This window comes from Phocoena sinus, chromosome 19, assembly GCF_008692025.1.
Source record: "Phocoena sinus isolate mPhoSin1 chromosome 19, mPhoSin1.pri, whole genome shotgun sequence".
NCBI lineage: Eukaryota > Metazoa > Chordata > Mammalia > Artiodactyla > Phocoenidae > Phocoena > Phocoena sinus.
In genome coordinates, this window is record NC_045781.1 from 57,965,286 (window position 1) to 57,990,105 (window position 24,820).

The window sequence follows — 24,820 nt, forward strand, 5'->3', positions numbered from 1 at the left end:
AGCTGCGCGTCCCTCCTCACAGCCCCCTCGTACCCCACTCTCCCCGCTCCCCACCCACTGGGCTGTCTGGAGGCAAATCCCAGCTGCCCTTCCCAGAGTAACGCACCGAGATCCTGGCTTCTCGGGCAGCACCTGCTTTGCCATCTGACCCCTGGGGCCTCGTGCTCGGCCCCTCTGCGCCAGGGACCCGCTGACCTCCTGGGAGAGGCTGGGGCAGGGGGCTCGCTGGCCTCATGTCCCAGATGCCTGAGGGGCCACAGTTGCTCCTGACTCCTTGCTCTGGGTCCCCCCGGGGCCCCTACAGAGCCAGCGCACCGGGCCAGGCCTCTGCACCCTCCTCTCCCTGGGGGGCCTCCAGGGCCCAGCCGCTGCCACGGGGAAGATGCCGGGGAGACCGAGGCAGGGCTGGCGCCCCACGTGGAGCAAGCACTGGAGGTCATGGGGCGCTGTGAGGGAGACTCCTAACAGGCCTTTGCAACGGGACTCTCGGCCCTGCTGTCACGAGGTGCCCTGAGATGGCGGAAAGTTCCCAGCTGGCCACAAATCTACGCTGGGCGACTGGAGCCTGAGAAGAGGCTGGGGAAGGCCTGTGCCGTCCACCTCCTGCGCCGCCGTGATTGTTGGGGGGAGGGTAGGGCTCTCCACCCCCTTCCCTGGCCTCTGCCCTGGGCTGGGCAGCTCTTGGCCCCCTGCAGAGTGGGGGGTCTCCTTTTATGCTGTTGGCTTACGGAGGTGATTTCCTACCGCCCCTCCCCATCCTCCCGGACAGGCAAGGGGTGGCCGTCAGCCCAGGCGGTGCCCCTGTGAGTGGGAGAGGGGCCATCCAGAGGCTGTGTCTCGGGGGCGGATCCTTGAGCGCAGCGATGGAGCAGATTTCACGGGCTGCCAGGATGGAAGGGCCGGTCGGGGGCTCGAGGGACAAGCCGCGGTGAACTGTAGTCGGGGCTCCAGCGGCGATTCAGTGGGCCGCTGTGTTTAGTGTCCCTAGGGCCGTCCCAGGCGTAGAGAAGCACCCCGTGTGTTGGGTGGTCGGATGAGGAATGGCCCCAGCGGTGTCCACGTCCTGCGCCCCGGAACCTTTGGGGATGGGACCTCGCACGGCAGAATGCAGAGGAGATGAAGCATGTCGGTATGGAGAGGCTCCCCTGGATCATCTGTGATCACCTCCTGCGAGAGGGAGGCTGGAGGCCCCACAGCCCTGGCTGTGCTGTGGAGGATGCAGAGGCTCTGGGAGTTGCAAGGGGGCAGGAAGGCCCCTCCCACGGAGCCTCCAGAGGAGCCAGCCCTGCGACACCTCGATTTCAGGACTTCCGGCCCCAGACCGCGTGAGAGCATAGATGTGAGTTCTAAGCCACCAAGTTTGGGGTCACTTGTGACAGCAGGCCCAGGGAACTTCCACAGTGGATAGATACCTGCTGCCCCCCAAACCCTGGCACACCTGTGGGTCCCCAAACCATTCGTTTCCTGGACAGAAGAGGAGGGAAGCAGCCGCCTTCCACACCGGTGGTCTCCCGGGGCCTGGGTGGGGGGCTGTCAGAGGTGCTCCCGCACTCTTCTGTGCACAGCGCGCCCGGGAGGATGGCCTTCTGGGGTGGAACCCGGGCTGTGTGACTGCTGCCCCATCCTACCAGACAGGCCCCTTCCCCCTGGGCCTGGTTCTCGCTCCACCGCAGGGTTGGCCCCCAGGGCCCGCCTGCTCCTGGCCGGGCCTGGGATTTCCAGGTGGTGCGCGCTCTGCAGGGGAGGGAGGGATGCTGTCTTTGGTGAGCTGCCTGCTTGGCCGGCATCCCCAGGGCTGGCCGTGGCCCTCAAGGCTGGCTGCGGGTGGCTGACCACTGCCCACCGCCATTGCCTCCCTCCTGCTGGCAGGATGCCGGGTGGACTCGCTTCTGATCGGGGTGGACCTCACGTTTCACAGCATGGCGGCAAACTCCCCAGGGAGGAGCTGGGTCTTGGGGCCACCGTGGGAGCCCGGGAGCAGCACTGGCAGCGGGGACTGGGGTTTTCGGGGCCTTCCGTGGGCTCCAGCTTTGCACCGGCAAGTGAGAGGGCAGGGTTTTATTGGTCCCTGTGGACAAGCGCCTTGCTTCTGTAAATTCTCACGATTCCTGGCTGTTTGGGGGTCACGTCTAGACTAACACCTTTAAAAGAAGGTTATTACAATGTGGAGATCTGGGGCCGTGAAACATTACAAGAGGTGCTCTTGAAAATCAGTTTCAAGTGGCTTCCCTCTCTGGAATTCAGTCAGAGCTTTTCGCTGGGTTTTGGTTTGCGAATCAGTGTTTTGAAGGGCGATCCGCAGCCTCTGGGTGAAGGCCAGACCCGCCCTCTGTGCCTTTTCACGTTTACGTGGCCACAAGAACCGTGTGCGGGGCCTCCTAAAATATAAGTAGTTGCGCCCCCTTCACCCAGAGATCGATTCAGAGCCTGGAACGGTGCCCGGGAATCTGCATTGTAAATTGGCCCCAGACGACTCTGTTGTAGGTGGCCCTCTGACCACACAGCAGAAACCCCTGCCCAGATCCCCACGTGAGCAGGTTCATAGCAGCAGGGTGGGGCCCACGTGGGAGCTGTGTGTGGGTTTCCAGGTCTGGAACCCGCAGTCCCCAGGAGAGGCCAGTGAGCCAGGCTTCAGGGGGAGGACTCTGCTGGACTCTTGGTTTATTTATTTATTCCTTTTTATTGTAGTAAAATACACATACCATAAAATTTACCGTCCACACCCTTTTTAAGCGCACGGTTCTGAGGTACCAGGTACACTCGCGTTGTTGTGTGACCAGCACCAGCACCGCTGCCCACAGAACTTGCTCATCTTCCCCAAATGACCCTCTGTCCCCATGAAACGCTTCCTCCCCTCCCCTTCCCCCAGCCCCGGCACCTACCCTGCTACTTCTGTCTCTATGGATTTGTCTACTCCAGGGGCCTCACATAAGTGGACTCGTACAGGCTTTGTCCTTTATGACTGGCTTGTTTCACTTAGCGTAATGGCCTCAAGGTTTATCCGTGTTGTAACATGTGTCGGGATTTCCTTCCTTTTTAAATCCAAATAATATTCCGCGTCGTGGACGGACCACATTTTGTTTGTCATCATCCATTGATGGACCCTCGGGTTCTTCCACCTCTTGGCTGTTAGGAATAACGCTGCTGTGAACGTGGGGGTACAAACCTCTCTTTGACCCCCTGCTTTCTGTTCTTTTGGGTGTGTACCCAGAAATGGAATTGCTGGATCATAGGGACATTCTACTTCAGTTTTTTGACGGAGCTGGATTCTTGGTTTATCTGACAGTTAGCATTTTCTGTGACGTGGGGGAAAACCTTCCCTGTCAGCTGTCAGAGGAGTCCTTCCAGAATTCACTCCTAATTTGCCACGTCCCCTCCTGCCTCCTGGCCCCAGAAGCTGTTTTACTGCTGTGGGTTTCAGGGCTGTGAGCCCGGCCTGGCCTCCCCTGGGGCCTCTCGGGGCCCGGGGTTCCCCCTCACCCCACCTCAGCAGACGTCCCCTGAGCGAGCGTTCACACACACAGCTCAGCCCCCGCCGCCCCGTGGATTTGGGTCCAGTGTGGGACAAACCAGCACACACAGGTGCAGGACCCTCAGCTACGAGCTGTCACAGGTGCAGAGTGGGGACAGAGGGGCCGCAGGAGGTTGGTCGTGGTGGGCGAGGGCGGGAAGGCGTTAACCGTGTAGCAGCCACATTTAAGCAACAGCGTGAAGTCGGCCCCGCTGGAGAAATGCCTTTTCTGCGAGGGAGCGCGGGACCGCACCCCACGGGGTAATGCAGGTGCTGAGAGCAGAGGCTCAGGGTCCGCGTCCCACGGCCCCAGAGACGGTCACGGCCAGCGGGTGGGCTTCAGATGCAGGGGGAGAGTGCTCACAGAGCGCTCACAACTCCCTAATCCCCAGAGCGCGGACCTGATGCTTCATCCCTGGACCAGCGTCCTTCAGAGTGAAGCCTGCAGGGCGAGGCTCGCAGAGCCCAGAGGGGGACGCGGCCGGGCTGGTCCGGGGCAGACCCTGCGGTGAGAGCTGTGCTCTCGGACGTGGCGCTTGGGTGACACGGCACCCGCCCCCCGCGGCTGACACCGTAGGTCATGCCGAGTGAGGACACGTCACCCGCGCCTCACTGCCAGCTTCTTTTCCTAAATAAAAGAGAAACTCATGGAGCAAGAAATCAACTAATTGTCACGATGTTTATGAGAGAGACGGAAATTAGTCTGGAGATTTCTGATCATCCAACATCAAAAAGAAGACAGAGAAGGAGAGATCTATTTCTTCCCCACCCTCTAGAGTGCGTCGCAGAACTGGTCAGGGAACCTGGGTCGGCCTGGAAGGGCCATGTGTCTCTCAGCCAGATTAATTCGGTTACTTAGCAACACCTTAGAACGCAAAACCGGAGCACACACTGCAAGTGTGTGCGTGTCCCCGATGGAGCCGTGAAGCAGGACTGGCCACAGAGTGCCCTGCTTCGAGCCAGCCCCACAGTGGGCGCCCCCCTCTGGGAGTGTTGGGAGGTCCCTGGGGACACTGGTCTCCGGACGAGACCCCTCCTCTGGGTTGCGGGTGGAATCTGCCCCGGCTGGAGTCATTTGTCCTCACCGTGTCTGTCGCTCCAGGGCCCGGGCATCCTCCATGTGGTCCCTGGTGCCGACCCGAAGGACCCTCGTCTTTCACTGGGATAATCCTTCAGCAAACCGCCCACGTGCTCGGTGCAGCCACCTGAATTCTGGTAGACGTTCTCAGCGGCTCAGCCCGCCGTTCCGGAAGAACCCTCGTTCTGGCCACTTCAGAATCAGAAGCTTCAGTTCACCGGAGGTGGGTCCCAGCGCTGGGCAGGAAGCAGCACGTCGCTTTTAAGCGCCTAAGTGTCCGCAGGGTGGTCACAGTGAAAGCACGGGAGCCGCTTTAAACGCCTAAGTGTGGGCGTCCGCAGGGTGGTCACAGTGAAAGCACAGAAGCCGCTTCTAGTGACAAAGCTGAGGGACGCTGGAAACCCAGGAGACACGTTCTTGCTCGGGGCGGGGGGCACTTTTGTCAAGGGTGTGTTTCCTGCACCAACCGTAGACTTTCTCAGTGCCCTTGTGCAGTGAAAAATGAAAACTCCTGCTTCCCCAGCTCTTGGGGGCGGGGGTGGGAGGGGGGTGAACCCAGCGGAGAATTGACTTCAGAGAGAACTGGGGCCAAGGGCATTAGGTGGTGGGCAGGGGAGGGCAGGCGGCTCAGACCTTGATGGAAAATCAATTCTGAAAACTACAGCATGAGGAAAATCTCATTTTTAAATGTGGTAAAAAAAAAAAAAAAACCATTTGGCTAAAATTCCCCACCAGGCACTGCTTTGCTCTAGAGCTGACGTATGGCCTCGTGGGCCGGCTCTCCAGTCCCCACAGGGTCTCTGAGGGTCCTGTCCCCTCGACGGCGTCTCCCCCTCCCGGTGCCCATGGGGCCTGGGCCGCTATGGACTTCCGCTGCCCCCGAGGCGGGATGCGCACGGCTGGTGGCGGCATGGCCCCCTAAGCACCGGTGCGCTGGGATCTGCCAGCCGGTCTCCTCCCGGCCCGTGGTTGTTGCCAGCCCCGACTGAGTCACCGGGGGCTGGGCACCCTCCAGATGCTTTATCCCGACTGTCCTTGCTTACCGGAAAGAACAATCAGCGTCAACCTGGGTCTCTGGATGGATTCTTTTCAGTTTTTGGATGTTCTTAAAATGCCAGACTACTTAACAATTGGTAAATCCCTTCCCTTCCCTGAAAACAACTTCACTTCCCGAGAAGCTGCCGCTTTCTGGGAGTCCTGAGCTTCTAGAGATCTGCGCGCCGCGCTGGGAGCAGGGCCTTGCTGTGAACCTTCGCCACATGTTTCCTACACAAACGGCCGTCTGATGAGGTGCCAGACTTAAACCATTTGGGTTTTCACTGATGCTTTTGGACCCGGGCCAAGTTTCTGTCACGAGGACTTGCTCCAAATGCCGTTTCCTCTGTCTTTCTTGCTGGGGAGGCACCGGCGCTGTGGGTGCCCAGGTCCGCTCACCCAGCCGGTTATCTGCGGCCGAACCAGCATCCCGCTCTGGGCTGGGGAGCGTGAGGGGGTCCAGGCCCTCCCACCAGAAGGACTTCGTTCTGGGACTCCCACCGACCCGCGTGTGGAGGATGTCTGTGCGCCAGCCGTTCTGGAACCCGGGCAAGGGCACAGGGCACTGGCCCGGCTCGGCCACACCAGCCTTCCCCAGGCGGGACGTCTCGCTGTCGTGGCGGGTGTGGGACGGGAGGCTGGGGCTTGCACCCTTGGCCGAAACCTTTCCCCTGAGCCCCCTGGGATGTAATCAGCTTGGTCTAGGTTTCAAGCAGTGTCTGTACCCACACACCTAGCAGTGTGGTTGCTGCGTCCAGGCACCCTTTAAACATTGGCGTTCAGATGCCCGCTTTCGAGGTGGTCTGTGCTTTGGCCGACGCTGTGTGTTCAAGTCCCTTCTGACCCTTGTTAATCTGACGGGCTCACCTGGCCCCTCCTGGCTCTGCTTTGCTTACTGGCAGCTCTGATGCCGAGAGAAGGGGGGGGCCGCCTGCCCCGCCATGGGGTGCGTTTTCCGCAGCGCAGGTGGTCTGCGGGCTTGCAGACATGACTCCTGCCCCTCCCGGGCCTGGCTGACTCTCCGGGAGGGTCAGTCTGACACCTTGTCGGGCCATTGGGCTGGCCGTGTGGGAGACCCGGGGGCCTGTGTCAAAGGGGAGGCCTCCCTGCCTCACGTGTGCCGCTGGCCCCGGGCCTAGGGGATGCTGCGGGCCCTGCTCGGGGGAAGGAAGGAGAGCGCCTAAAACGTGGGCACCTGCCATGGGGCGCCGTCTAGGGACAGAGCAGGGTGCGGAGTGTGACAGCGGAGCGCGGGGGCCGACGGAGGGTGGCTCAGGGCACCGCGGACGGTCGGATGGAGCAGAGCGACCTGGCTGCCTGCGCAGACGTGGAAGAGGCTGCCAGGGACCATGTCTGACCTTGATGTTCTCAGCACGAGGTCAGACCCAGAGCGCGCAGGAGGCTGGCACGTGTGCTCCTGGGAGCTCCCTTTGTGGGGTTTTGTTCTTCTGTTTCCTTATCGCTCCCGTGAACCACAGACGTGGACGAGCCTCTGCCACATGTTAGGGGTGAAGGGTGGAGAGACCCCTCCCCTGAAACGCCCAGTCCCCACTGGTTTTCAAGGAAGGCAGTGGAATGTACTGGAAGAAACAGACCGTCTGACCCATCCTGTACCTTCAGGGTTGTCCTATGCCTCACACAGTAGCGCTCCATAGCCACCTGCACCACAGCCCCCGCCAGGCACACACAGGTGAGTCCCAGCTGGGAACTTACCCCGTCGTAGGACACAGCTCTGCATCTTTCCGTCCTCACCACGAGCCCCACACCTGTTCTGTGCCATAGGACGGGGAACATGCGTCGGAACGGACGGCAAAGTCTTGCTGGTGAGCAGGACACTGGGCTTCTCATCCCCGAACCATTTCCCGCCACTGCCGCTGTTGCTTCTTGGGGTTGGCCGGACCCCTCCAAAGGGGAACAGCTCGAAAGTCCACACGTCAGCTTGTACACTTTCCTCTGGGTCCGTCCTTTGCCTGGCCCTGTGGGTCTCCACCTTTGGTGGGCAAGACCTGGCGTCAGGGGTGTGTACACCCAACTCGTGTGCCAGGGGACACTTTGCACAGCTGTGACTCGGCTTTAAAATCTCACGTGTAAGATGAGACTCCATGGCGTTGAGTCAGCGAGGAGGAAAGAGTATCATCCCTTTCCTGCCGTCGTGGGTCTTTTGTTTCCAGTGTGGGGTGAGTTAAATTCATCTAAAGCCCTGTCTGCAGGACAGGACTGTGATAGTCAGAGCTGCGCACTCGTGTGTGTGTGTGTGTAAGGTGAGGTGATTGGCTGGGATGGGGCTCACAGGAGCAGTTTCTAATTTTTTTTTTTTTGGCCAAGCCACATGGCTTGTGGGATCTTAGTTCCCTGACCAGGGGTTGAAGCCGTGCCCCCTGCAGTGAAAGCAGGGAGTCCTAACCGCTGGACCACCAGGGGAGTCCCAGTAGTTTCTGAGCCTTTACAGAGGAGCTGACCGGATCAAGAAGGGGATGGGAGAGTAGCGCTGATAAAATCCTCCTGTTATAGTGATAATAAGGGCTGTCGTTCGTCGTGTGTCCATTACGTGAGACGTGTGCTTTCGCTTATTTAATCCACTCAACGACCCTTTGAGGTGGGGACCATCCTCCCATTTTACAGATGAGGAAATTGAGGTCCGGGGGGTGAAATGAATTGTTCGACCTGAGCTGAGTCCTGTAAATGTCGGGACTCAAACTAGGCAGAACTTGAGACATTAACCAATATTCTAGAGGCAAGGATGGACTGAGGTGTGAGAATTGTAAAGAGAAACTGCAAGGATGTCAGATCTGATTTTAAAAACACATTATTTAAAGGATCTTGACAAGTAGAAGCGATAACCTTTCTGTTAGAAAGGGAGTTTGTCTAGCAGAATGAACTGACTTTTTAGTGGCAAACCAAAACAGTGTATCAGCAATAATTATCAGATGTTTCCAGCTAAATGAGAGCGGATTTGCAGGTTGCTTCTCCCTGTGTAGTGACAGTGGGAGATGAACAAAGACAAAACAACATGCTTCCAAGAAAGTCATTTATTTGGATGAAAAGTTACATTTTCCTACTGACAAAAGATACCATCTTTATCTTTCAATTTGAGCATTTTTTCAGTTTACATTTAACGTGATAATTAAGGTATTGGGGATTTCATCTAACATTCCCATCTATCTAAGTTACTGTTTTCTTCTTTGTTTGTTTTTTCTTTTGCGGTACGCGGCCCTCACTGCTGTGGCCTCTCTCATTGCAGAGCACAGGCTCCGGACGCGCAGGCCCAGCGGCCACGGCTCACGGGCCAAGCCGCTCCGCGGCATGTGGGATCTTCCCGGACCGGGGCACGAACCCACGTCCCCTGCATCGGCAGGCGGACTCCCAACCGCTGCGCCACCAGGGAAGCCCTACTGTGTGTTTTTTATTTGTCTTGATTATTCAGTGTCCCTTTTTCTCTCCTTTCTTGCCGTTTTAAAATAATTATTTTTATTATTTTATACCCCCCTTTGTTAGTTTGATAGTTATAAATACCTTTCTTGTTCTTTTAAATTACCGTAGAAATTAAAATATGTATCTGGGAGTTGTCAAACGCTAATAAATATTAATATTTGTGAAAGAGAGAAATAACCTAATTTTTTAAATACCCAAAAGTTTGGCATAGGCCCTTCATTTAAAAATCTTCAGATGGCCAATAAGCATGTGAAAAGGTGCTCAATGTCATCGTTCGTTAGGGAGATGCAGATGTAAACCGCATCGCGTACCAATATACCTTCGCCGGAATAGCTAAAAAGTTATTATTTTCGTCTGCAAAGTTTCTTTGATTTATCTTCCAGTTCACTCATTCTTTCTTCAGTTAGATACAATCTATTAAGTTCTAAATTCCAGTTATTATATTTCTCAGTTCTAGAACTTTTTTTCTGACTTCTCCTTATAGTTTCTACTGTACCAAAATTCTCCATCTTGTCTTTCATTTTGTTGAGTGCTTTAAGGGATTGTTAGACGTTCACACTCTGATGATCCATTTCCATAATGCATGGCTCTGTTTCTGTTGCCCATTGTTTCTCTTGATCTTGGATCATGTTGTCCCGTCTCCTGATATGTCACATTATTTTTGACTGTGTGCTGGGTATTGTACATGAAAGAATACAGAGATAACTCAAGGCCTAGGACGGTGTCACCCTCCTCCGTGAGAGGGTTTATCTCAGCTTCTGGCAGGCAGCTGGAGTGGTAGGCAGAGTGCTGTCACTGCTGCCTGATGAGGGACTGAGTTCCAGAATGACTGGTCCTGCTCAGCCACGCAGCAGGGCGGCAGGTGAGGTAGCGCTTACCTTGTGGGATGTGGATGACCCCACTGAGGACGCTGAGGGTGTCTCCAGGAGGAGATGGGAAGCTGGCTCAGTGATTTTTAAAGTCCCCTCCAGCACAGTGCTGCAGAGTCTCTGTGGCTGTAGCCCCTACGGCACACGTGTAGGACAGGCAGCCTGTCTCCAGGGCTCCTGATCCACAGTGATGAGTTGCTCCTTCTGGCCTCAGACCGGTGGTAGCAGCTGCCTCTTACTCTTGAGGCAAGGAGGCCTCCTGTGCTTTCTTCGACCAGATGTCTCCCGCTCACACGGGAGGGATGAAGCAGCCAGCCTCAGGGATCCAGTCGCAGCGCCTTAATGGAGACATGAATTCCCCGTGGATCTAGTTACAATGCAGATGCTGACCAGCACGTCTGGGGCGGGGCCTGAGATTCTGCACCACTGACGAGCTCCCAGGTGTTGCTGATGGTGTTGGCTCATGGACCATGCTTCGGGTAGCACGTGGGGCCAGATGACTGGTGACGAGGAAATCCAGACTTAGGGAGAAACTATGTGAAGGTGTGAGTCCAGAGGAGGTGACAGAGCAGGCAAGCCCGGTGTGGTCGTGTTTTCACTTCTCTCGTGTATATGCCCGGGAGTGGAATTGCGGGGTCATATGGTAGCTTCACGTCTGACCTTTTGAGGGGCTCGCAGACGTGGCAGCTGCCCCTTGTTACATCCCCGCAGGCAACGCTTGAGGGTTCCAGTTTCCCCCTATCTTCATCAACACTCTGGTTCTCTGTCTTTTTTTTTTTTTAAAGCATGAAAAAAATATATGTATTTATTTTTGGCTGCACTGGGTCTTCCTTGCTGCGCATGGGCTTTCTCCAGTTGTGGCGAGCGGGGGCTACTCTTCGTTGCGGTGCACAGGCTTCTCCTTGTGGTGGCTTCTCTTGTTGCGGAGCACAGGCTCTAGGTGCGCGGGCTGCGGTAGTTGTGGCACGCGGGCTCCAGAGCGCAGGCTCAGTAGCTGTGGCGCACGGGCTTAGGTGCTCCGCGGCATGTGCGATCTTCCTGGACCAGGCATCAAACCCCTGTCCCCTCCACTGGCAGGCGGATTCTCAACCACTGCGCCACCAGGGAAGGCCTGTCCTTTTCTTACTGAATGGTCTTGGCACCCTTGTTGAAAACCAATGGACCGTACGCATGAGGGTCTAGAGTGTCAGATTTGAGTCTTAAACTGAGGATAAAGATTAATGCCTGCGTAATATTGCTATCACGAAGGTTCAGTGATCAGTTCCCACGAGGAGCCTTCATCCAGGGTCTGGCACCCAGCAGGCACTCAGAGCATCGGTGATGACGGGGACACAGGAGCCGGGCGTTCACCCTGGAAGAGGCACAGGCTGGGAGGGCGGGGGCAGCGTGGCCATCGCTGAGCTTGGGGGTGACGCTTCCCTCCTCGCAGCCTGTCTCGCTGGCATGCCACCGTGACCTGGGCAGCGGGGATGGAAAGAATTACTCTGACCTTTCACAAACATGGACGATGATCTTAGGTGAGGGGTAGGGAGTTGGAAGAGCGTCCTTGGTAATAAAGCAACAAAGGCTCGGAGAAAACATAGCCCCAGACAGTGTTTTCTAGGGAGGCCGCTGGGCCCAGATTTTCCTGCTGGGCCCCCGTTGCCCGCAGAGCAGCTGTGGGGCTCTCCTTCCGCTGCGGGGCTGGCTTATCCTCCGGCTCCTTGAATCCCCCATGAAGTGTGCCAGGGCACCAGGCAGCCGGCACACAGGTGTCGTCTGCGGCCACCTCCAGCTCAGGGCCACGCTCGTGTCGCTCTGCCATGGGCTGGGGGATGAAGCAGAGACCACCACCCGTGGTCCGTCCGGAGGGCCTGGGGTTTGGAAGCTCTTTCTACCAGCATGTTTTGTACCCCAGGATCGATGGAGCACCACCTCCGAGCTTGGGTGCATGATGGCGGCTCATCGTTTCGCAGCTCACGTGGTGCCTCTGGGCTGCTTCTTTACTCCAGGCGTCCCCTTTGCCCCAAATTCCACTTCCTGAACAAAATCCTGGCAAAATCCTTAGATCGTGTCCTGCTGGGACTCTTCCATCTCAGCTGCCGCTCATGGGGTTGTCGAGACTTGTCCCCTACAACCTCTGGCCTTCCCGTCAGGGCAGTGCTGTCCCCTCAAGGGTGGGCAGTGCCCATCTCTCGGGTCTCCCCCTCCGTCATCCCCCGCCCGAGGTCCCCCAAACCTGCTGTCGGTGACCACGCCATGCAGACCTTCTCGGGGATGGGCAGCGCCTCAGTGGGTGGGTGCTATCGGGAAAGTCTGATTTGGTCTGAAGTGGGGCTACTGAAGAAATGCCCAGATCCTCCCTGTGGGCAGCCCTCCCCGACCAGAGCCGCCCGACACGGAGACGGAGCGGCTCTCGCCCGCTCACGCCTTCTTCCCCCGCAGCCCCTGTGTCTGCAGCGTCAGTATGTGACTGCACATCCCCACAAGGGCAGGGACTGGCCATCCTGGTCACTGCTGAGTGCTGGTGGCCAGTGGGGACCCCAGGACCTGGGCGCAGTGTCCTCTGCTCGCTGGGACCCCTCCCCCCCTCTGCCATGAGGGACTTTTCCAGCACCTCCCTCAGCTGCTCAGAGGCGTCCGGCTCCTTCCTCCTTCAGGGTAAGACACGAGACCCTCTGCTGCCTCCTACCCCAGCCCTGGGAGCCGGTCCTGGCGGTGTGTCCACGTGGCCGTGCCCGCTCCTCTGCAGGTGCTGTGCTCCCCCACCCTGCCTGTTGGGAGGCCTGGTCCTTGGTCCTTGGGCTGCCCTGGATGGCTTGGGCTGGGGCCGAGGGGAAGGATGGTATGCTGCGCTTTCCAGCGTGACGCTCGGCTGGGCACTTACCCTCCCTGGACACGCCCTGCGGACACTTGCGGAAGGAGGGACTGGCCGTCCCCACACGGGCACAGGGGTGCCTGTTGGGTGAGGGGCGTGGGTGTCCCCCCCACCGTTCTCAGAGCTTCTGGACGACAGGCCGGTTTACTGGCCTCCACCCTCCGCAAAGCGCTAGTGCCTGGAAGGGGGACCAGAGAGAGACTGCGAAAGGAGAGGGTGAGTCAGGAACGTGGAGCCGCGGTCTGGGGTGCGGGGAGCGGGGAGAACGTCTCCCCCACGTGGTTCTTGCATCCGACGCAGCTTCTGGAAATGAAAACAGCAGTTGAGCCTGCTTTTCCAGTGTTTCATTTTCCTTCGAAACGGAGCTGCATTCCATCAGAGCCTCTAAATGTTTATCTTAACGTTCTTCCTGTAATTCAAAGTTATTTGCCATATTCTAGGGGATGTTTCATGTCTCCCGTTGTGCAGGAGCTCTCTTGTTGTCACAGACACAAGCCCAGCGTTCTCTGTCCCTGGTCACGGACAGCGGTGTGACCAGGAGGGAGACTGGGTCAGCCACTGACGAGTCGTGTCTCCGACTTTCACAAATCTCCCTTTGAAGCAAAGACAGCAAACATCGGGCCGGAGATCTGGGTGGCAAGAGAATCTAGCTGGGATTTAAAGATTTAAAAAATGAATTTGTCTTTAACGTGTGGAGCCTGCTGCCCTGCCAGCCTCTGGTTCCGGGTGTTGTGCCATCCCCACCAGTGGCCCGTGGGACACGCGGAGCCCCCACGCCGCCAGGCGACGGGGCAGCGGGCCGCATAGGAAATAGTGCAAAGGCTCTCTCAGATCCAGTTTAAAAGTTCAGCGTTGAAGGTACAAGAATTTATTTTTGCAGCAATAATACAAATTCAGATTCTGGCGGAACACACATCATGCTGAAAAGAAGATTTTGACTGAGATGTCTACGGGGCAGAAGTATGCTTGGAATTGACGATGCTGCCCGGCAAGTGACAACTGCATCAGAAAACCCTCCCCATCGCGAGAGAAGCTGAGGCGCTCGGAGTTCACAAGAAAGAAGTGGAGCGACTGGACCGCGAAACCTGTGTGATGCCGCTGATGCTGAACGGAAGAGCCGAAAGCAAGCTGAGCGGGGCGGTCGCCCTTCTCCCCGGGCTCCCTGCCGTCCTCATCCGTCGGGCTCAGAACTGTGGGATCCTTAGTAAATCAGGTGGTCCACGGTGGCATTTAATTGTTAAACGAGCCCTTTACATTTGGGGTGCATTTTACTCAAAATCCACTGGGAGCTTCAAATGTTTCAGTGAATGTGGTGCCAGCAAACTTCACTTCGGGAAGCTTTTAGTGAAGCGCAATTATCACAGAGCAGGCTCGCTCACGGAAGGATGCTGACGTGTTTCCCTGCAAAAGCACAGGAGGACCAGAGGAGTCACACGCCGTGGTCCTGGTACGGGGGTCTTTGGGAGCAGTGCTGTCATTTCACTGTGGAATGTTCTGGACCGGTGGAAGAATCTTCTGACGAGGACCACATTCTAAAATCAAGCATATTTATATTCTGTACCCACATGGAATACAGAACCAGAACCTTGCATCACAGGGCATCTTTTATCCAGTCTGGGACCATGTCCGTGCACTGAAGTCCTACCCACCTTGAATAACTCCCCCAGGAGGCTGCCTGCCGCCTGTCATGGCAGCCTACGCTCCGGCCGGTCCGGGCTCCGCAAACCCGTGGCTTTCACTGCCTCAGGCGACCGTAACTTGTCCATCCCGGTCCCCGCGAGCCTCCGGCGTGATGTCCCCTGGCGCTTGTCAAAGGTCATGGAGTGCGGATGTTCCTGCCGTGGTCTGCCTCCCCGTCCTGTCACCGTCTCAGGGTGGTGCTCACTCAGGAGTCCAGTGGTCAGAAGTGTTCGAGCGTCAGGACTCGGAGCCGTCTACCAGGTCACATCTCAGCCTCTTGGTTCCCAGCGTTTCAAGCAGAAACGGCTGCTAAGAACGGCTGGTGATGCCGAGCGCTCGCTGTCGTGCCAGGGCTGGCCGCGTGCTCTGCGCACGTTACCTTTTAACCTTCGCACGGCCCTGAAAGTGGGTGCCGTCATTGCGCGCCATTTTCAGTTGGGGGAACAGAGGCGCAGAGGTGAAGACAGCTGATCGGTTCTGCAGCTGGGCTTCAGCACGGTAAGGACCCGCCGCAGACAGGCCGGCCCCACCATTCACACGCACGGGAAAGCTGAGCTGATTTTATCACGGACACCCACATGACCCACCCCCTGATCCCACCGTTGGCATCGTGCCGCATGGGCTCTACTAGCGGTTGATCCAGCTCTCCATCCCTCTCTGCATCTGTGGATCCGTCTTATTTTCGTGCGCGTTTCAAACAGCCACCGCAGACTCCAGTACGCTTCACCCCTTAACACTCGGGCTCACGTTTCACCAGCTAGAGTTCGGTATTTATGTTTTTAAGTAAACTTTCCATGCAGCGAAATGCACAAACCTTAGGTGTACCATTCGCTGAGTTTTAACGTAAGCAAACACCTGTGGACCCCTCCCTTATCAGCACGTGGAATTTCCCATCCCCCCAGAAAGTGCCCCAACCCCAGTCAGTCCTTGCCTGCACCCCGATGTGGCAGCCAATGTCCTAATCTTTTCATCATTGATTCGTTTTGCCTGTTGTGGGACTTCATATAAACCGAGAGTCAGCATTTTTAACTACCAGTCTGCCCTGCCACCTGGGCGAGGAGCCTCCAAGGGCTAGCAGATCTTTGTTGTCTCTGTGTATCAGCCAGGGTTCTCCAGAGACATGGGACCAAGAGGATATCTATCATCTGTCTGTCAGTTATCCACCTAATCTGCCTGTCTGCAGAGAGAGAGAAATGGATTTTTATTTTCAGGATTGGGGGTTGACAGGTCCAGAACCTGTAGGGCAGGTGAGCAGGCTGGAAACCCTGGCAGGGTGTCTGTTGCAGTCACGAGGCAGAATTGTTTTCTTCTCTGGGAAACCTCAGTTTTGGCTCCTAAGAGCTCCAACTGGTTGGGTGGGGCCAACCCACGTTACGAAGAGCCATCTCCCTTGCTGGGAGGTGGCTGATTGTAGGTGGTAACCGCGTCTACCAAATTCACACAGCCTTGTTGTTGGCGTTTGACCGGGCAGCGCACGCCCTGCCCTCCCGCTGTGGGATGTCTCCGTGTCGAGACCTCCCGCCCCGGCCCTCGTTGAGAATTGGGAAGGCAGTTTCCTGTCCCAGAGACCCAACTGGAGGCGGGGAGCCAGGACCCTGGTCAGGAGTCTCACCAGCCGGTGGAGGGAGCCATGCTGGGCCGGGACCAGACTGGGGGGGGTGGGCGGTGCCTGGGCCTCCCTACCCCAGCCCAGCCGCTGAGCGCGGCTGCATGTCACCAGAGGGGTTCTCTGTGCTGCCCTCCTCCACGATGGCTCCTCCCAAAAGATGATCTGATTATGTTTTAATGAGAATAATATTTGCTTCGAGGAAGGATGAATCCAGCCGTGTTTTTATATCAGCCAGATGTCCTCAACTATTCACCCCCTCCCTCCGCTAGGAATCTGGCAAAACTTGTGAAGCAGCCGGGCCCCAAAGATTCCCCTCCCCGGCCTCACCTCTCCCGACCGCCAGCTTGAGTTCTCAGGCCCAAGGGTGTTTCCAGGGAAAGGGAGCCACGTGGAGCTGATTCATCTGCTCGGTGCTCATCAAGATACAGTTTTGTAAGAGCTAATTGGTGCGCGGATAGCCTTTCAGATCTTTTTTATAAGCCTCTTACTGACCCTGTTGTTCGAGCCAAGCCTCAAGAGAACCTGGCCTTCAGCAGACTGACGACTGGTCCGAAACTCAGAAGCTCTGGTGGTGAAGCAGGCACCAGACTTGGCTGAAATGTTCTGCTGATTTTAGGCTGAGCAAAGCCAGGCAGTTGGGAAAGCCTAGACTCCAGCAAAGCTAGTAACTGTTTCCTTCCCTTCTGTTTTTCAGGCTGACGACAAGCTCTGAGCCGTGAATCTGGGGACCTGCCGCAGCGACAGGTAGGGCTCGTCACTTGTCCCCGCCGCTGACGCGCGATGGCCCAAGGGGTGGCTGTGTTACCTTGCCCTGCGTCCTTTTTGATAAGAGTTTTCTTTTGCCAAAGAATGGGGTGTAGAGAAGCCACTTCGTGTGTTTCTTGTCTCCAGAACTTAGTTGTTCACTCATTCTTTCTCTTATTCAGTAACTTTCATTGAACACCTACTGTGTGATGAGCTGTAACAAGGGCCGGGCATCAGTGCTGAGAAAGAGACATTGCGTGTGTCCTTCATGGGGAGACGAATAACTACCAGGCAGACGGCTAAGTGGGAATGCGATCGCCACTCGCGATGGAGGGAGAGACTCATGAGCGCCAGACAGGAGCCTCCTCCGGCAGGTGGTGGGACGAGGCTCTGAGGCTGGGGCAGGAAGGGTGTGGGAGGGGCGGGGAGTAGAGTGTGCGGGATCCCTGAGGACCGGAAAGACCTGCGGGAGGGACGGCTGGGAGGAGGGTGAAGAGGCCGAGGAGAGGAGCGTGTGTTGTATCCCAAGAGTAATGAAAAGATGCTGACCCGTCTGCAGCAGGAGAGGGACGTGGTCCGATGTGTGTTGTTGTTTAAGCCAGGTTTATTGGGATATAATCGACATCACTAAAATCCACCCCTCTCACTGTGCCGTTCTGAGTGTGGACACGTGCGTCCAGTTGCACAACCACCACAGTCAACATACAGAATGCTCCCATCGCCATCCCGTCGCCCCCCAGAATTCCCTTTGTGGTCGACCCCTCCCCGTCGCCAGCCCCCGGCAGCCCGCATCTGCTTTCTGTCGCTGGAGATCAGTTTTGCCTTTTCTGGAACGTCCCTGAAGCGGAATGACTGGACCTGCCCTTTGGGTCTGTCTGCTTTCCCTGGTTGCAATGCATCCGACAGCCGCCTTGTCACAGGTGTTAGTCCTGTGCTCCTCGTGACTGCTGGGTGGTTTTCCGTGATGCAGACGCATCCGTCCACCTGCCGCAGACGTCTGGGCGATTCTGGTTCTCGGGGCCGCGCTTAGAGCTGCCAGGAGCCCTTGCACCCGGGCTGGCGTCTCTGCCTGTCTCTCCCCGGCCTCCAGTCGGCGCTCTGTGTGTATTCATCGGGATTTCTGGGTTGTACAGTGGGGTAGATGTAACGTGAGAAAGCACCAGAACACATTCCAAAGTGGCTGCCCCGCGAGGCACTCCCACTGCCACGCCCAGGAGTTCCCGTGGCCTGGTTGTCAGCGTCCGTGAGCTTGGCTGTCCTGGTGGGCGTGCAGTGGCCCCTCGCCAGGGTTTTGATTTGTACGTTGAGCATCTTCCCATGGGCTTCCATGGTCTCGGATGGGGTGGGGGGAGCACCGTCCGGGAGCCGGGGTGCGAGTCCCGGTCTCAGTTCGGCCACCAGCTCGCTGTGTGACCTTGGGCAAGTCCCTTCCCCGCTTTTGCCTCATTTCCTACGCTGTTCGCTGGGGCTGTTGTGAGGATGGAGGCCAAGGTCACCGTGGGAAGGGACGTGCCAGCCACACGCCCATCGCGTGGTCGTCGTTACGATTCCCAGGGACAGCAGCCGCCAGGCCCCCCTGCCCGTGGACTCAGCAAATCCCTTCCGTCCTTGTTCACTCCCCACCACGACCACGAAGAGATCAGCGATGAGGACAACCGACATTAATCCATCTTCGACCTTGCCAGCCTGTAGGTTACCTTCACAAGCACGTCTGTTTTTATTTTCTGTGGTGGAGGAAGGTGGCTCATACACGGTGAGCCATCCTTTCTGGAAAACCATTTAGCGTTGCTGTCCTCCCATCCCAGCCTCGGCCCCTGCCCCATCTGGCTCCTCCCGCGAGCTCTCCTGAGCTGTACAGGCAATGCCACGTTTCCGCCTTCTCAGCCGAGAACCTTCGTGTCATCCTGGACCACGCACTCGCACCCACATGCAGCCACCCAGCAGGTCCTGTGGCGCCTTTATTAAGAGAGATGCAGAAGCTTGCCATCACGTCCATTGCTCGCAGCCAGTCCGAGCCCCCCTCTCTCACCTGGACCACGGCGGAGGCTTGCTAATGGGTCTCCCCATCCCCGCACCCTATAGTCTGTTCTCCAAAAAGCAGTCAGAGAGGTCCTGTGACCCCTCAGAGCCCCGTCTTCCTCCCGCCTGGGGCCGGCGTCCTGGCTGCCACCCTGGACCTTCTGCCCAGACCCCTCCAGGCTGCCCGGCTCCGCCCTCCACTCGGGCTCTGCCCCAGGGCCACCTCCTCGAGCACCTCTGTCCCTGTTCCCTCCTGACTTCTCTCCATGGCACACGGCCCCGCCGGGATGTATTTAGTATTTACGGTCTGTCCCGCATCCAGGAGGTCACCCCTCCGCACCGCAGAGGGTCTGCGGGTCTGGATCCTGGGACACAGCCCTCGGCACACGCGGCCCTGTGAGCACCTGCTGAATCGACAGGCACGTGAGTGATGGGGAATCAGGGCTGGTAACGGTGGTCCTATCCCAGTGTGAAGGCCAGTGTCACAGGGCGGTAGTTTCTCTGAAACCCCCAGGGCGTCAGCAGGTGGCCCCTGGAGGTCATGCTCACGCAGTGTCAGGTGGGTTCACGCGTGCCTTCTCAAATGAGGCGAGCAAGGGGACCCTTGGGTGTGAGAAGAAAATATCAAAACTTCTCTGGACTTTTGAATACCATTCTTTTAAAATTTCGCTGTGTATATGTGTTGAACAGCACGGCCAATATAGTGATCAGATAGCACGTGTGTACGCTCTGTAAACAAGCGGACAAAATTATTTACAGATGGAGACGTGCCATGAGAAGAATTGAAAGACTTGTTCCAGAGCTGCGCTTCTTAAGCAGGGGCACGTTTGCCCACCAGGTAGGGGTGTCAGGTAAAATCCAGAATGCCTGGCTGAATTTTGGAATTTTAGACGAACAGATAGGGTTTTTAAACAGTATGAGTATATCCCAAATATTGCTCGGGACATACTTATACTAGAAATGATTCAGTGCTTATCTGAAATACAGACTGGGCTGGGCGTCCTATATGTTAATTTGCTGAATCTGACAGCGCTGTCCCGCGGGGATACATGGCAGTGTGTGGAGACAACTCTGACTTTGCAGCTGAGGGGAGGTGCTCCTGGCGTCTCATGGGAGGAGGGGTGCTGCTCAGCACTCCACAGTGTTTGGGACAGCCCCTCCCAATACGGACTGAGTTGCCCCACTTGTCATTTGTGTCCAAACTGAGAATCTTCTCGAGGGGGGACCGCTTGCTGGTGCTGGTGGCTCTCCTGGTCCTTGTCACCCTTGGGGGAACGGACTTTCCACTTGGTGGGCTCCAGGTCTGCTCCAGAAACCAGAGGAAGCGGGCTTCCCAGGGACAGTGCCCACTGGCCAGCTCACCATGTACAGTGTTCACGGAGAGGAAAATCAAGACCCCTTCGTAGATGGTCCTTGCGGGCCAAACAAGGCAAACTTGATTTGGGAAGGTGATGGCCGTCGTGAGAAACTCAGTCCCTTTCCATTCTTTTCCTGTCTCTTTGTTTTTCAACGTAATTTCCCCCCCAAAGCTCTCCGCCCACGTGGTGTTGAAAGTCCAATAGGACGTTATTTTCCACCGAAGACCATTCCCTGCCTCTCTTCCCACCTCAAACCCTCTTTCCCAGACGGGCTCCCACTTCTCTCTGTTAGCTGTTTCTTCGGATTAGTTTTCACTAGCTCTGAGTAGTTCGCTTTTACTGCTACTTCCTGATCTTTCACATTTTAAACACCCTTTATCTCTCACGCACAGCTCCCCACCCTGCGCCCCCTGCAGCCTCTTCTGCATCCCCGTCCTCGTGGAGCTAAACGGCGACCCTTGGTTAAAGCAGTATGTAGCGTGTGAAGGGTTATGGACAGTGTCAGTCACGTTCCCATCAGGCTGCACGACGTGCTGGAGTCACATTTCTTCTCTGCGTCGACCTTTTGTTTTCTCTGGGGTTAACAGACACTTCTCTCCTACAAGCCTAGTGTTCTGCGTCTGGTCCCCCGTGTCTTCTCCAAGCCATCTATCTCAACCCTAAGATTCTCTCCACGTGGTAAGCCCTGCGGACAGGTGACGGCTCCACTGTTTGAGGAGGTTTCCTCCCCACGCTTCTGTCCACCCTGGGCCACAGCTGGGAGCACTGTTTCTCCGCGTCTCACATCTTGCCTTATCTTGGTGTTCGCCTTCCCTTCCTAGCTTCTTGGGAAACAGTGCACGGTGGGTAAGTTTTTAAGAACTGGTGTGTCTGGAAATGTCCTTATTCTGCCCTCACACTCGATAACTTGTCTGACTACAGAATCCTGGGTTTGAAATAATTTCCCTCCAAATGTTAAAGGGTGTTGGGGTTGCCATTGAAAAAACAGATGCCACCTGATTCCTGATCCTCTGTGACGTGTTTCGTGTGTCTGGAAACTTCTAGGCCCCCTCCCTTCTGAAATCTCATGGTGTGAGGCTGCAGTGTGGGTCTCTTCTAGGAGCTGCCTGGGAACTTGGCAGTGTCTTTCATTGTGAAGGTTCCTGCCCGTCTCGTCTGGGAAATTTTCTCTTCCTGTTCCTTTAATTTACAATAGTCTTATTTTGCCTCCATCTTGTGTGTTCCGTAACAGCTCCCGGTCAGGTCCTGGGCCTTTTGGGTTGGTCCTTTTATTCTCGTACCTCTCCTCCCTATTTTTAATCTCTCAATCTGTCTCTTTCTCTTTAGCTGTTCAACTTTCTGGGAAGTTTCCTCAAACAATTTTTTCCTACTTTTCCATGATACTTTTGGTTTTGTCTTACGAATATGTTTGAAATTTCCAAGATTTTTTTCTTATTATTTGAATCACTCTTCCTTTCTTATGGCACCCTGTTCTTCTTTCATCGATACACCATCTTTCCCTTACTGATGGTTATTAGCTGTGCTTTCTCTGGAGCTTTCTTCTCCTCCCTGTGTTTTCTGTTTCCTGAGAGTTCTTGTTTCTTTCTGCCGTCTGCTTCTTTCCCAGCCTTTGGGTTTGATCTCTGTCTTTGTTGTGAGGGTCTCCACTCAGTGTCCGGGGTCCATGGCTGACCTCCATTCTCAGAGTGGGTGTGAGCGGGACCGCACGTTACTCCGAATTAAGCCGGGCTTGGCGAGGGCCTCCCAGGAGGGCAGTGACCCCAGGAGCCAGTAGTTTCACAGGAGGACTCCCAAAGTCAGTATCTGTGCTCACAGCTCCCCAGAGGACCATTTCTCTGGAGGGGGTCCTCTGGTTTCCAGCTGCTCGCCGGTGAGTGGGAGGAGGGGGGTGCAGGTCTTGGGCGTGGCAGGCAGCGGGCAGCCTGGTGGTTGATTGACGGATTGAGGCAGCCAGCCGTCATCTTGACTTGTGCCTGGGTTCCCCAATTCAAGAACAACCCCTGCCTTTGCCAGGGTGGGAGAAGGATGATCTCAGCCGATTGGGGGTGGAGAGGAAAGGGGACGGGGTCCAACCAGGGCTCTTGCTCCCATCTTAGCCCACACTCCCACCCGCGGGGACTCCTGGGGTCTTCACTTCCTGAGCCAGTGGCAAGTTCTCTATTTGAACAGGGCCTCCGTCTTTCTCAAGCTCCTCAACTCTGCTCTCCATCACTGGGACCCCCCCCCCCAGCCTTCTCTCCACTTGGCTTTCATCTTCCATCTGACAGTGTCCACCTCTGACCCCCACTGCTCCTGGTGGGTGTGTGCTGTCTCTGCCTCTGCTCTAGTTCTGTTCTTGTTAAAGGGCAGAGAAAAACGGGGTGTGTTCTTTCAGCGAAATTTAACTGGGCGCTGCAGAATCTTTTTCAAAATTTCCAATTATGTCTAAGAGAAAGTCTCAGTTAGGTGTTAATATGACCCTAGTACCTCTCCGGAAGTTGCTGGTCTCTCTCTTTAATGAAGAATGAGAAAGTCCCAGGGAAGCAGGAGCGTCTGGCTAGAAGTTAATCATGGTGTATGATTTTCGTGGGTCCCTGAGGGTTTTCTTTAAAAAGCAAATGATACTGATTTCTCATTGGTGGCAGTGACGTAAATTTCTTTTTAAAATAAATTTAGATATTTTTAGAAATGATGTTAAAGAAACACGTTAAGTGAATAACAGGTAGGTATGGCGGAGATTTGCCAAACGTTTGAGGGAGGTACGTGAACAGCTGGTATTTGGGAACCACCTTGACCTGACGCTTGGCAGACCCAGGTTCACCCTAGCTCCACCTCTCATGGTGGTGGGCCACCTGCCACCTGCTCCAGGGTCCCTTTGAGAATGCAATACGATATTGATATGAAGTGCCGGCCTGGGGGCACCTAGAGGTGTGTGGAGCCCGCTTTAGAGATCGCTGCCCTGGGTCTTGGTGACAAGTACCTGTCCCTGTGTCACTTTGGCTTCCGAAGCAGAACATCTGCCCTTGACTCTGCCAGGAAGACACATGCGAAGGTCATGCTCACGGTTTCTGCTTCACATACACACACCTAATAATAATAAACCACATTCCTGACTCCTATTCCAAGCACGGTATCTCCATCATCTCTAATAAATATTGTCTTCACTGTCAGCCTAGGAAGAAACGTTCAAGTCTGTGGTTAAATAAGGAAATTGCAGAGAGTTTATAAACTGGGGTAAGACCCACAGCTGTCCTACTCTGGGGAGAAATACCCTTTATCCTGAGATGGTATTCTTTCTGTTATTTCATGAAATGATAATGACAGTAGAGAAGAATGGATCTTGGGGGTTCTATTTAAAATGTGGAAATGAAAAAAAAACCCAGCTCTACATGAGAGCAAAAACCTCTTCTGAAAATGTTACTGACTTCTGGGTTTGGACCTCTGATTCTGGCCAGTGTGGGGTAACAGGCATGGGACTTACCTTCCTGCTGTAAATGACCAGAAAGCCGGAGGGAATGTACCAAGCACAGCTCTCACACGCTGGATGATAGACAGTGAAAGGGACAAACAAGGGCCCATGACTGCACTGGCTCACTGGAGGGAAGGGAAGTGAAATAGAGGTGGTCTCACTGAGTGGAGGAGAGAGAGCTCGGAGTTCAGGGAAGCCAAATTAGCAAGACTTGGAGGGCAGAGTGCTGGGGCAGAGAGAGCTGCAGAGAGGCCCCACCAGGTCGTGGCTGATGTGTGCGTGTATGCGAGGGAAGGACAGATGGCTGGGGAAAGAGCTGCCCAAAGGAGCAGCAGAACAGTCCTTGGAGCTCACACAGGGCTTAGGATAGTTTGTGTTTACACCAGTCAGGATGGAAAGACCGTAGAGTACACTGGGCATTAGTAGAATCCTCATGAGTATTTTCTGAATAATGGCGGGAAGTAGTTTAGCCCAAGTCTGTTCTGCACCCACCCTAATGACACTTGATGAAAAGGCTTCCGAAGAGTCTCACTAATTCCAAATGACTCAGAACTGCACACCAGAAATAAAATCCGAGACTATTTAAAGGAAGCACCACAAAAACCAGAAAGCAACAGTGAACTTCACAATGTCTGGCATTCAGTCAAAATTAACCATGCATGCGAAAACAGAAGATTCAGACCGAAACCAGGGGGAAAGTCAGCCAATAGAAACATACCCAGATGTGGCAGAGGTGATGGAATTCGCAGACAAGGATGTTAAAACAGCTACTAAAAATACGTTCCGTACATTCAAGAGGGAAGAACAGTAAGCAATAAGAAGCAAAACGAAAGATACAAAATGTCACCGTGGATCTTTGAGTTGAAAATTTAATCATCCAAAATGAAAAATATGCTGGATATGAAAAGTACACAGCGGAGTAAACGCTGTAGATTTAGAGATCAGCGAGTCTGAAGCCATAGAAACGATTCAAATTAGAGCAGAGAGAAAAGAGACGTGAAAAGCAAAATAGTAGAACCGTGGTGACCTGTGGGATGACATCCAGTCATCCAGCCTGTGTGTAATTGGAGTTCTAGGAAGAGAAAGCGGCAGGGACAGAACCAGGAAATAACGGCCAGAAGGTTTCTGAATTTGATGGAAACTAGAAACCCCCAGATCCAAGGAGCCAGATGAAGCCTGT

The 24,820-nt window shown here is 55.4% G+C and overlaps 1 long non-coding RNA gene across 1 annotated transcript; it reads right to left on the minus strand.

Annotated features, from left to right (window-relative positions):
- Positions 1 to 3,117: 3,117 nt before the first annotated feature.
- Positions 3,118 to 24,265, minus strand: LOC116743672. Its single transcript, XR_004346847.1, has 4 exons — positions 24,256 to 24,265; positions 23,235 to 23,242; positions 8,796 to 8,801; positions 3,118 to 3,243 (listed from the first exon to the last, which is right to left on the minus strand). It is a non-coding gene; the product is annotated as an uncharacterized LOC116743672 (long non-coding RNA).
- Positions 24,266 to 24,820: the final 555 nt, after the last annotated feature.